The 11,648-nt window shown below is 36.7% G+C and overlaps 1 pseudogene; it reads left to right on the top strand.

Moving 5' to 3' along the window:
* Positions 1-3,496: 3,496 nt before the first annotated feature.
* On the top strand, positions 3,497-8,390 carry LOC117161896 (rRNA biogenesis protein RRP5-like; annotated as a pseudogene).
* Positions 8,391-11,648: the final 3,258 nt, after the last annotated feature.

Here is an 11,648-nt window from a genome sequence, read left to right on the forward strand (position 1 = left end):
ATCGAAAATAAAATAAGGCAAGCAATTCTTAATGTTTCAAGTAATTTTTCCGAAAACACAGAAAGATAGGGAAATTAAAAAGACGCAGCACAAATTGCAGCACAATGAAAGTTTCAGAGCGATGAATACGATCGTATTAAACTAAATAATTTTCAAAAGTGAAATTACACTGAAACGTATATCGATGATATTTGTCATTTCTACGATCTGTTTCGCTTGATCGTGCTTCTTTTCTGATGTAAATTCAATTTATAATACGAACTAAGTTTCCTTTATTATTATTAGTCCTGCGTCTTTTTAATTCGTCACTTCTTTTATTTCAGAACAATGACGGGCTCCAAGATGCTGTTCGGATGTTTGGCGTTAATTGCTTTTCTGCATCCATTAGTTCACGTTTGTACTTCGAGTAGTACAGCTCAAGGTTTGTACTTCGAGTTGTCTTTTTCCATGCACTTCAAATTCCAATACGATCTGGTCACGTGGCCTTCGTACAATTTCGAAATTTTACCTGTTTGGTAATCGTCAATGAAAAAAGAAGTTATGCGTGACCTCAACACATTGAAACAATTTTTATGATTTTTTATTTGCCGGTTGGTCAGCAAGTTAATGGAAACATTTCACTTAACTATTCGCGTTAATTTCTTCGGTTTAACTTTTGGGAATTGCTTCGTTAGCTTCGGGAATATTCCAACGATTCGTTTTACGTACAAAATAAGCATGATAAATATTACATCACGGTAATGTAATATCGGAATATATTAAAGGTGTAATTTTGTCCGATTAATTATAATTTATTAATAATGGATTGAAAATACAGATATTAGTTAGACAGAGAAACGATGTTTGATTAACAGGAAAACTAAATGCAACGCTCGTATTTTTTATATTTGGTAACTCTCTCTCTCTCTCTCTCTCTCTCTCTCTCTCTCTCTCTCTCTCACTAGCAACTCTAACACTCGACAATTCTAACGACTCTATGCTTCGACGTCTCGATCAACTCTGACCCTCGCCAATGCATTCCTGCTCGGTCGTGCTCGCTCTTGCTCTCGTCCTCTCACACACACACACACACACACACACGCACACGCACACGCACACGCACACACTTTCTGGCTCACATGCTCTGGCCTCTCGATTGCCACTCCTTGAAATATGAAACCGTACTTCTGTTTTGACGCTGTTTATCTTTTCTCGCGTCACTGTTACTAGGCGCTCTTGGATGTAAACAAACTACAAAAAGACGACGTACACGGTGTTTTCTAATTTCAGCCGATCTTCAATCAAAGCTATTCTACGATATTACAGAATTATATTTCCCCCTTTTTAATTAATTATATATATATATATATATATGTCGGGTTTACATTAGAATTAGGGTTAGGGGCGTGAAACGAATCTTCGTTTGGGTTACACGTTGTCGTTATGCAATAGAGAAGACATTGACAAGTGCAAATACGATTATTATAGAACCGGACAAGTAACCGTGGTAGTTAGGTACTCGAGAAACTAATGACAATGATCCTAGGTTCAATAACGATTCCGCTGTGACATCAATCACATCTCAACCTACATCAGTGATAATACATCGACGGCCGACTCTCGAACACTTTTGGACACATCACCACCTTATCATCATAGCATACACCAAGACTGTGACGCACCTTAGTCCACATCAGAGATAGGATATGGACCCCCGACCTTTGGACACTTTTGGATACATCACCACCTTATCATCATAACATACACCAAGACTGTGATGCACCTCAGTCCACATCAGAGATAGGACATGGACTCCTGACCTTCGGACACTTTCTACATCATAACCTACACCTAGCCCCTCAACATCCTAAAACCAAAACGTATATAAACCGAGACTTCACCCAGCTCGGGCAGTTCTTGTTCTTCTTCTAGTTGCTGTACTCATATAACCCCTTTTCTCCAGGTCGGTATTATTTTGTAAGTGTGAACATTTATAATAAAGTTTTATAAAGGAAAATAAGTAGTTGGGTTACGACTCAGCCTTCTTACTACCACACAAGTACCGACTTTACGTGACACCGCGGTCGACGGGATGATAGATGAACGTGCTCACAAAATCTAAGTTGGACGCGTAATATTCACTGGTCGTAAAGGGTTACTCTTTTCATCGATGAAATCGCGAGCGAGAATGACTTTCCCGTCCTGATGATGCCACAGAGGAAAACTATAATGGGGTGTGTCTAAGGACACGAGATCATCGGGTTCGTCGAGAAAAGCCTTCGTTCAGAAAGTAAGGGAAATTGGCGTTGCTGCTAATTGGTCAATCTCCATATCGGTGGTTAGAAAAAGATGCTAGCCGCCCTCGAGGGAAAGTTGCTAGTGGGAGACGCCGCTCGTTGAAAAATAGGTCTCCCCTATTTTCCCGTAGGTGGGACAAAGACTGTTTGTCTGTTTGAAGGACTTTAGTTGACTAAATCTTAAGATTTATAACGGGCCTTCAGGCTAGCCGAACATGTACTGCGGAGACGCATCGACATCTGGCAATAATCTTACTCGGAGAATAGGCTCTGCGTGTGATGAGCTACAGGACAGAGACCGTTGGAATGTTTACCGTCGCGTGCCGTCACAAATATTTCTTTTAAGGAGGGCTATAGAATTACTCCATACCTTTGTTAGACAAAGCGTTCATCCCTTGGCCGCGACTACGTTAGGCGACGGACTGTCGCCTCGAGCCAAAGCTCACTATCACTAATCTCGAACAATTACAATCGGATTGAACAACTACAATTGTTTAATTACAGCTATAGTAGACTCTAGGTTATAATGTTGCGGGATTATCCAAAATTCCAAAAGCTCCGGTGTTCTTTCATCTCCGACAAATATAAGTACTGTCGAGAGACGCTCGTACAAACGTATTCGTAAAAACAGTGTATGATTGCTCGCATATGACTCGATAACTCGTATAACTCCGTTAATTACCGTTAATAACTCGTGAAACTCGAATTATAACTGACTCGCTCGCGACTGCTTCCTCTTATTGATAAATGATTTTTTGTCTATTACACGCCTGTCAGATTTCTTTACGAGCAGAACTGTAGCAAGTGCTATTGTAGCAGAATACAAAAAAATGATGCGTGCCTATGTGGGTGTCACGTTTATCTGCAGTTACGAAAATCTGAACTTTAGAAAGAGAACGTTGTTGTGGAAGTAATGATAAGTAAAGTGCGAGTGTTTGTGTAAATTCATATTTTTATAAATTGAAAAAATTAAATCTGAGCAGACGATTGTTTTATTATAAATGTTATAAGGAGTACTATATCTTGTATATTTCATACCTCGTTCGGTCTAATACTTCATATATGAAACCTATAGTGGTCATTGTTATCTATATTCATTCAATTAATATTTATTATTAATATTTATATTGAAACAATTTATGTTTATGTCTATGTATGAAGCATAAAAGTTTCAGCAACTATATGGTACGTGGTATTAGCATTATGCTAGGCATTAGCATTATGCTAGGCATTATTTTACATTAGTCTTTGATTCCCGCTCTCTCGCTTGCGCGAATGAGAAGGATTAGGTTCTTACTTCGTTGGAATTGAAACTTATAACTCAACTTAATATGCCTTCGCAATTACTTAACTTGTGACTTAGAGAGTACACGTAGATACCCCGACCATTACACTAAACGATTGTATGTGCCAGTTTATAAAATATGTACGTTGTCATTTACTATATAACATTTAAACCTGGCGACGTGGTAAATGTAAAGATTACAAATATTGATAAACTGAATGATTTCGTTAATGTACAACTTGGTAAATTTAATGTTCAAATTCCACCAGATCATATATCTGACGAAGATCTAAGTCCCTTACAAAAGCTGAAAGTCGACAAAGAAGTAGAAGCAAGAGTCTTGTTCCTTTATATAGGCCGAAAAAAGTATATCTCACTTTGAAAAGGTCTTTAATAACGAGTGACTTGCCCATTTTAGGAAACATACAAGACGCGAAAATTGACTCGAAACACCACGCAACTATCGTTCAAATACATAAGCGTGGAATATTGGTAAAGTTTTTCGGGGATGTCAAAGGTTGGATTCCACATACTGCCCTCGAGCTGGAAACATCTAACGTAAATTGAAACTATTCAGCTGGACAAACAATTTTGGTAAAAATTCAAACAGTGAACACAGATTCGGGAAAAGTAGTTCTAAATGTGGCTAATCAAGACATAAAAGTTGAAGAAGCAACATTCGATATTGGTGAAGAAGTAGAGGGCACAATAATAGAATCATCCGCTCAGGGATTATATTTAAGAGTCAGTAGATATAAAGGACAAACTGTTAGTACAGGATTTTTACTAGATGGTCACATGTCACCTTGTATGGAGATTGCAGCTCTACTAGCATCAAAATATGTTCCTGGTCATACACTTTCAGCTCTTCTATTTGCTACAGTACCTAATTTAATTTTAACTAGGACTTTTGCAACTCAAGGAAGGTACAGGAATTTTGAAAAACTGAAAATAGGAGACTGTATACCTTGTACGATCAAGGATATGGGTATAAGACTGGTATAAGACTTATTTTTCCAGTTGCAGAATATACGCCATTTGGATATGTGTCCCATAGTAACGTTAGTAATTTTAATCTACTGCACACAAACCAAATTTTATTGGCAAAAATATTTTCTATTAACAGGAAAGAACAACAATTAAGACTAACATTACCGCTAAAGAAAATATACGATGGTCCATCTAATCCTAAAAGTAGAATAGTGGCAGCATTGAATCCATTAATCCTGTATTTTAATAAATTAGTAGAACTTTCAAGGAATTCATATTACAAAAACAGACCCATTGCATCTGTCAAATTAGGGCAGAGAGTTACTGGAGAGATTGAAAAAATTACGCCTGATTGGTTGGTTGTTCAATTGCAGAATAACTTGCTAGGTATAGTGTCTAAGAATCATTACTCTGAGAATAAAAAAATAGGGGACAAAATTTCTGGGACGATTATATGGAAAAATTACGTACACGAGCTTGTCCAATCGACCACGTTATCGTTAATAATGCATAAGTGCCAAAATAAGTGCCAAACAAAATAAGCAAATACAATTTCCTGACGGTAAATTGCTACGTGGTAGAATCTTAATGGTGACAAATTGGTTTATCCTGATGCTCCTTCAAGGTATTGGCAACGGAACTTTAGCTGCGATACCTGTACGTCGTCACATAAATAGTTTACTGCCAGATCTAACACCTTATACTATTCATTCTAAAATTAAATGTTACACCTCATTAAATTTCAAAAAATCCGATATTATGCCTCTCAGCGTCATAAAATCTGCATTTGAAAAGAAGTGTTGTGTGAGAGAGAAATCGGATGATAATAATAACTTAAAAAGAAAGAAGCAAAATCAAGAGTACGTGGCACTCGCCAAAAAAATAAAAATTGAAAAGTTACGGGAAGACGAAACATGAAAAACAAAGGGAAACGAAACAGAGAAAAACCAGAGAAAGATTTAGAAAAGGAATATTCAAAGAGAATGTGTGTTGAACAAACAGGAGAAGAAAAGATTAAACTGGAAGATACCAAAGCTTCCGAAGAAGATTTGAAATATGCTGACTCAACTCTCCTTCAGGATAAAGAGTCATCTTGCGATAGTGAAGATGAAGTAGAAGAAAAACCAAATCTGAGAAATAAGAAATTATGTGCCGCTGAACGTCGAGAACAAAAAAGACAGGAGAAACGTGAAATACGTCAAAGAGAAGAAGCACTCGCCAATAACCAGTTACCAAATTCTGTACATCAGTTCGACAGATTAGTTTTAGCTAGTCTAGACAGTTCAATAGTATGGTTACAGTATATGGAATATCATTTACAAACAACAGAAATCGAGAAAGCAAGAGCAGTTGCAAGAAGAGCGGTGAAAACGATTAATTTCAGGGAACAGAAGGAAAAATTAAACGTTTGGAAGGCTTGGTTGAATTTGGAGTCTAAATTCGGATTTCCTAAAGCACTGAATGATGTTTTTCAAGAGGCAGTGAAGTCTAACGATTCACTGAAAGTATACAGTCACATGTTGACTGTTCATGTCGAGGCTAGCAGGCAGATGGAACTAGAGAAAACAATTAATACCATGATTGGAAAATTTAACTGTATTCCCGAGATGTGATTTAATTGTGGAGAAGGGTTGCTAAAAATGGGTTTGAGGGACAAATCGAGGCATATTATGCAGAGAGCATTCCAATCTTTGCCAGCATCTGAACGTATGTACACTACAGAAATAAAGAGAGAGCAGTAACTCTGTTTGAGCAAATTCTAAGTTCTTATCCGAAACAGGTGGATATATGGTCTTGTTATGTTGATTCTCTAGTTAAATCTAATGATACTGATATAGCAAGGTAAAAATATTTTTTCAACTATATTTTGTCTTTTTAATTTCATACAGAATTTATCTTCTAATAATTTGTATTTACAGGAAAGTTCTAGAGAGAGCAGTTGTTCAGGCATTACCGCCTAGAAAGGTAAAGATCCTCTTTAAAAAGTTCATCAATTTTGAAGAACGAGTTCTGCCCGAGCAGTCGAGCTATGCGTACGTGAAACATAGTGCCTCAGACATTGTGCGACAAGAGTAGAGCAACAGAACCAATCGAGGATGGAAAAAGTACCATCAATAAGAATACTAAACAAAGGAGAAACATACACTATAAGCAGGGCAGTAGACCAACAGAGCCCAATTAAAACAAGAGAAGTACAGGACTGCGCAAATACAAAAGAAATAGAAATGGAAATAATACAAGAAGACGACGTAAAGAGCAATACTAACAAGGACCTACCACAACATAACGAAAGTTGGAGAACTGTAACTCCCAGCAAAAAAAGAAAAATAAACACAAACACAAACGATAGGAGGACCACAGAAACAGAAAGTCAACAATGGCTACAAGAAATTCCTACACAAAACTCCTTCAGCTCACTGACAGAAGAGATGGACACAGACCCTACAGAAAAACCAAGAACACACACTCCCAAGCCACCACCAATCTACATAGACGCAAAAATAATAGACCTCCTCATTGATCTGCTAAACAGCACGGCAGGAAAAGAAAACTGCACTATCAAACAGCTCAAACTGGACCAGGTAAAAGTACAAACTAATACCCCAGAAACCTACAGAAAAGTAACTAAAGCGCTAAAGGAAGAAAACGCTGGGTATCACACTTACCAACCCAAATCCGACAAGAGCTGCAAAGCAGTAATCAGAGGTCTACAGTCCGAAACAAATACAAACAAAATATGCGAGGAATTGGCCAAGATCGGACACCAGGTAAGAACGATCAACAATTTAGCCAGATTTGACACTAAGCAACCACTATCGCTATTCCTAATAGAGTTAGAACCGAAAAGCAACAACAAAGAAAAATTTGAAATTAAAAAAATCTCAAACACAATAATCACAGTCGAGCCACCCAGACATAGAAAAGATATACCACAACGCATGCGGTGTCAACAATACGGACACACAAAAAACTACTGCAACAGAAGCCCGGCGAACACAAGCCAGCTACAAAGGCTGCGTAGTCAGAAAACAACTACAAAGCAAACTCTTCCCGCCGATTCGAAACAGGACACACAACAATTTCCACACGCAACAAGACAACACAGAATCTATGTCAGCACCAAATACACAGCATGTAATGAACAATAACCACACTAACACCAATACCGTCAAAAACCGAAGCTACGCGCAAATAGTCAACCGGTCGTCACCCCTAGATAATCAAGAATAGAACAACCACAGCAACGACGCTACAGAAATCAAAGAGTTAATAAAACATTCCATAAAAGACACCGAAATACTCACAAAAATGATAAGCGAACAAAACGAACTCCTCAGACAGCAAACACAGCAGATAACAGACATGTTACAATTACTTACTAACGTGATGAGCAAAAAATAAAAATAGACACGCTTAAAATAGCAACCTGGAACTCTAACGGCCTACAACAAAGGGCCCTAGAAACTAAAACATTCCTGTATAGCAACAACATCGATATACTACTCGTTTCAGAAACACACCTCACAATGAAAAGCTATATAAAAATACCGCACTACACCATATGCGACACCAAGCATCCTCCAGGGAAAGCACACGGAGGGATGGCAGTAGTAATAAAAAACATTAAACATCACCTACACAGTCAGGTCAGTAAGGAACATATACAAGCAACCACCGTTACCGTACAGACTAACAGCAACCAACTGCAGTTGTCAGCAGTATACGTACCGCCGCGACACAAAACTACAACGCAAATGTGGGAAGAGTACTTTCGACACTTAGGTGACAAGTATATTGCAGCGGGAGACTACAATTCAAAGCACACACTATGGGGATGAAGAATCACTACACCTCGAGGTAGAACCTTAGAAAAATACATTAGAAACAATAACCTCAATATATTATCCACAGGAAGACCGACATACTGGCCGACAGACCTGAGCAAAATACCTGACCTGCTAGACTTTGCAGTTACAAAGGGACTAAACGCAAATAAACTAAACATAGCACCCAGCCTCGAGCTTACCTCCGACCATACGCCCATAATAATTGAATACAGAAACAAACCAATACTTTACAGCAGCACAGAGAAGCTATGCAATAAAACCTCATCCCATATAACGTAATACGTTATAACGTCATCCTATATAACGTAATACGTTATAACGTCATCCCATATAACGTAATACGTTATAACGTCATCCCATATAACGTAATACGGTATAACCTCATACCATATAACCCATTACGTTATAACGCCATACCATATAACGTAATAACGCCATACCATATGAAATACTACGTTATAACGTCATACCATATAACCTATTACGTTATAACGTCATCCCGTATAACGTAATACGTTATAACGTCATCCCATCTAACGTAATAAGGTATAACCTCATACCATATAACCTATTACGTCATAACGTCATCCCATGTAACGTACTACTTTATAACGTCGTCCCATATAACGTAATACGTTATAACGTCGTCCCATATAACGTAATACGTTATAACGTCATCCCATATAACGTAATACGTTATAACGTCATCCCATATAACGTAATACGGTATAACCTCATAACATATAACCTAATACGTTATAACGTCATACCATATAACCTATTACGTTATAACGTCATACCATGTAACGTCATATCGCCGTACCATATAAAATATTACTTTATAACGTCATACCATATAACATAATACGGTATAACCTCATCCCATATAACCTATTACGTTATAACGTCATACCATATAACGTCATAACGCCATACCATATAAAGTATTACGTTATATCGTCATACCATATAACCTATTACGTTATAACGTGATCCCATATAACGTAATACATTATAACGTCATACCATATGACGCAATACGTTATAACGTTATACCATATAACCTAATACGTTATAACGGTATACCATATAACGTAATACGTTATAACGTCATCCCATATAACGTAATACAGTATAACCTCATACCATATAACCTATTACGTTATAACGTCATCCCATATAACTTAATAGGGTATAACGTCATACCATATAACCTATTACGTTATAACGTCATACCATGTAACGTTACAACGCCATACCATATAAAATATTACGTTATAACGTCATACCATCTAACGTAATACGGTATAACCTCATACCATATAACCTATTACGTCATAACGTCATCCCATGTAACGTACTACTTTATAACGTCGTCCCATATAACGTAATACGTTATAACGTCATCCCATATAACGTAATACGGTATAACCTCATACCATATCACCTATTACGTTATAACGTCATACCATATAACGTTATAACGCCATACCATATAAAATACTACGTTATAACGTCATACCATATAACGTAATACGGTATAACCTCATACCATATCACCTATTACGTTATAACGTCATACCATATAACGTTATAACGCCATACCATATAAAATACTACGTTATAAAGTCATACCGTATAACCTATTACGTTATAACGTCATCCCGTATAACGTAACACGTTATAACGTCGTCCCATCTATCGTAATACGTTATAACGTTATCCCATATAACGTAATACTTTATAACGTCGTCCCATATAACGTAATACGTTATAACGTCGTCCCATATAACGTAATACGTAATAACGTCATCCCATATAACGTAATACGTTATAACGTCATAACATATAACGTAATACGTTATAACGTTTTAGCATATAACGTAATACGTTATAACGTCATCCCATCTAACGTAATATGGTATAATGTCGTCTCATATAACGTAATACGTTATAACGTCATACCATATAACGTAATACGTTATAACGTCATACCATATAACGTTATAACGCCATACCAATAAAATACTACGTTATAACGTCATACCATATAACCTATTACGTTATAACGTCATCCCGTATAACGTAATACGTTATAACGTCGTTCCATATAACGTAATACGTTATAACGTCGTCCCATATAACGTAATACGTAATAACGTCATACCATATAACGTAATACGTTATAACGTCATCCCATCTAACGTAATACGGTATAACCTCATACCTTATAACCTATTACGTCATAACGTCATCCCATGTAACGTACTACTTTATAACGTCGTCCCATATAACGTAATACGTTATAACGTCGTCCCATATAACGTAATACGTTATAACGTCATCCCATATAACGTAATACGTTATAACGTCATCCCATATAACGTAATACGGTATAACCTCATACCATATAACCTAATACGTTATAACGTCATACCATGTAACCTATTACGTTATAACGTCATACCATGTAACGTCATATCGCCATACCATATAAAATATTACTTTATAACGTCAAACCATATAACGTAATACGGTATAACCTCATGCCATATAACCTATTACGTTATAACGTCATACCATATAACGTCATAACGCCATACCATATAAAGTATTACGTTATGTCGTCATACCATATAACCTATTACGTTATAACGTGATCCCATATAACGTAATACATTATAACGTCATACCATATGACGCAATACGTTATAACGTTATACCATATAACCTAATACGTTATAACGGTATACCATATAACGTAATACGTTATAACGTCATCCCGTATAACGTAACACAGTATAACCTCATACCATATAACCTATTACGTTATAACGTCATCCCATATAACTTAATAGGGTATAACGTCATACCATATAACCTATTACGTTATAACGTCATACCATGTAACGTTACAACGCCATACCATATAAAATATTACGTTATAACGTCATACCATATAACGTAATACGTTATAACGTCATACCATATAACCTAATACGGCATAACGATATACCATATTACGTAATTCGTTATAACGTCATACCATATAACCTATTACGTTATAACGTCATCGCATATAACGTAAAACGTTATAATGTCGTCCCATATAACGTAATACGTTATAACGCTATCCCATATAACGTAATACATTATAAAGTCATCCCATATAACGTAATACGGTATAACCTCATACCATATAACCTATTACGTTATAACGTCATACCATATAACTTAATAGGGTATAAC

The sequence above is a fragment of the Bombus vancouverensis genome, chromosome 7 (genome assembly GCF_051014615.1).
Source record: "Bombus vancouverensis nearcticus chromosome 7, iyBomVanc1_principal, whole genome shotgun sequence".
In the NCBI taxonomy this organism is placed as follows: Eukaryota; Metazoa; Arthropoda; class Insecta; order Hymenoptera; family Apidae; genus Bombus; species Bombus vancouverensis.